The sequence below is a fragment of the Hipposideros armiger genome, unplaced genomic scaffold (genome assembly GCF_001890085.2).
Source record: "Hipposideros armiger isolate ML-2016 unplaced genomic scaffold, ASM189008v1 scaffold_1060, whole genome shotgun sequence".
NCBI classification, from domain to species: Eukaryota; Metazoa; Chordata; class Mammalia; order Chiroptera; family Hipposideridae; genus Hipposideros; species Hipposideros armiger.
The window spans coordinates 493,998-497,016 of NW_017732410.1; positions in this window are offsets into that span (position 1 = coordinate 493,998).

Consider the following 3,019-nt stretch of genomic DNA (forward strand, 5'->3'; position numbering starts at 1 on the left):
CTTGAGAGTTCTGGCTGTGTAATGGGGGAAAGATTGGGGTGATATTTGTAAGAAACTGATATCAAGGGAGATTTGATTTGGGGTGTGTGTGTGTGTGTGTGTGTGTGTGTGTGTTTCCTATAAAATTACCTATATTCAGCTGATTTTTAGTGACAAAAATATCAATTTCAAATGGTTCAAACAGTAAAAAGATTGGCGATACTGGCTCATATATGTTTGTACAGTGGAAAATTCCAGTACAGAGGAAGAGACAGAGAATGGTGAGGGAGAAGGATTACCCAAGAAGTGAAGTTCTTGGAAAAAAAATTGCAGGAGGCTTTGGCAGGACAGCTACTGTCTTCGTTTTCCCTGGAGGGAAGGAGGCGGAGATGCTTGCATTGCATATGAGAGCTGATTCGTAGGTTTCATGGTAGGAAAGTCAGAGAGCTTGCATGTGGTGGACTTAGGAATGTGTGTGGTGAGTTCACCAGCTGAGAGTATGAGTAAAAGGGACAATTTCTGGTATCAGCAGAGACCCCCAAGCACTTGCAACAACTTTGGTTTATCTGTATATGTTCAAATTGCTTTATAATACACAGACTTTCCCAGAAAGTATTTAGTACCTAAAAGATTATGTTAACATTTACTTATAAATTTTTTTGAAACTTTAAAAAAAAATTTTAACTTAGGAACGTCAATGCGAGCTGATCCTCAAGGTTCCAGTGAAAACGTCTTGAAGCTAACAGAATATAGAGAGAACATTCATCATACTGCTACCAGAGACACGGCATGCCTCTCTTTTCTCATAAGCCTTCTTTTAAAGAATTCCTGCCCTGTACTTCTCACAGGTATTAAAAATACTTGAAGAAGGAGAATTTCAGAGTTAGGAAGAGGATTAGTAATTATTTAGTCTAACCATTTTATTTTATAAGTTGGGGGAAAAAAATGTGCCCTAAAAATCTTCAGTTACCATATCAATCTATATTCCCACCAACAGTTTATGAATGCCCATTTCTCCACGTGTTTGTCAGGATACCGTAAGTCTTTTTCAGCTTTTCATTACCTTCAAGATAAATTCCAGAAGTAGAACTATTGGATTAATATACGTATGGCCTCCATAGCCTGTGGGCTGAGGTCCTTCAAGGCCACGGAAGATAGTANTCAGTAAATATTTGCTCAATTACACATGACTAGAAATTTCAAATTGAATTGTACACACGCATTGTATATTAATGATAGCCAATACTTTTCAGCTCATTGATATATTTTTAGGATTTTTAAAATTTATAAATAATTTTAGGATAATGCTAAATCTTGAACTATTTAAAGTGTCTTCATATCAGGCCCTTTTGTTCAGCCCCAACACCTGCAGCCTTTTCACTGTAGAATTTCTGGGTTCCACAACCAGGATGACCTGGGTTGACCCAGACTGGAGAAAACTCTCCCCAGATTCACACTACCTGGCTTTAGCCAGGTGGAACTAAGCCAACCTCTAGGATTTGGTTACGAGGAGTACAGAGTGAGTTACTATTCACTTATGTCTTTCTACATAAAATGGAGAACTGTTAGATCCTCTCCCAAAAGACAGGTAAACTCTTAGCTAATAAATTGACCTAAAATAAAAATGAATCATATGTACAAATAAATAAAATAAAAGTTGACTACAAATCTCTTACACATACGGTACTTTAAAAATAAAAATAGTAGCAGGGTATAATTTACATGACTTCTTAAAGGAAAATTACACATTAACTCTAAAACTTTTATGTCAACACTTAACTATATTATAATATAATTTTTAATGAAACTTTGAAATGATATTGAAATAAATTACTGGACACTTTCTAAAAATGTTAACCTTCACTCTTTCCACATATATCTACTGCAGGGCTGAAAATACATGGTATCTGGAGAAACATCCTGATAAATTAAAAATAATGATTCAAAAGCTTTTCGTGTTTGCATTTACTTGGGCATTTGGAGGAACTTTAAAACGTGAAGATGGACATGAAAATGACATACTATTGTATTCAAATTTTAAACCTGATTCTCTTGCAAGAGTAACTTATGATTTTGACAACCTTGTTCATGAATTATTTGAAAGCAATTCACAAGTAGGTAAGTTCTGGAGGGGGAGTCATAATTATGCTGGCTTTAGAATATTAAAACTCTTTATGATTGGCCTTATATTGATTAGGCCTTTCTTTTAAAATGTGAAGATTAAAGGTAAAAGAGAGTTAATAAGTACACTCCAACACCCTTTCTCCAATGAAAGAGGCTGAAGAAAACTAGATTTCTGGTTGATTCTTGTTGCTACAAGAAGCTGTAACCCAAGTAAGGCCGAAGAAGAAAGATAAAGCGTTGAAACTATGAGCTGCGCCAAGTGGAGCCCATCAGCTGTGTAGCTGGGTCTGTATTATACACGTCATCCTGTAGCAGACACTTTTGTAGACGAAGAATAGTGTAGTTTCATATTTTTTGAAAGAATAATATTTTTTAAATTATTTTTAAAGCCTTAGATTTTTTTAGTATTTGTGGGTTTTTGAAGCAGTTCTGAATCTTCCCAATTAGCTGTTACTGATTAAAGGAACTTTGAACAGATAGGGAAATCATAGATGCAGGTATCAAAAAGAGAAAATATTGAACATGAATATGAATATTTGTTTAATAGAGATGAGAGCTAAAAACATTACCAAAAGTACAAATCCTACTAGTTTGTCTAATGTAATGCTTAAAGTAAAAGCTCCATTTAAGACATCTGTATTGCGAAGTTTTTTTGTTATTTCCTATGAAAATTAACATTTAATATACAACAATGGAATGTTATTCATCCATAAAAAGTAGGAAATCCTGCTATTTGTGACAACAGGATGGACCATAAGGGCATTATGCTAAGTGAAAAAACTCAGTTTCAAAAAGTTACACAATCTTTGATTCAATTTATATGACATTCTGGAAAAAGCAAAATATAAAAATAGAGAACAGATCAGGGGTTAGGGTTGGTAAACAAGTCTGAACACAAAAGGGGCAACACTAGGGG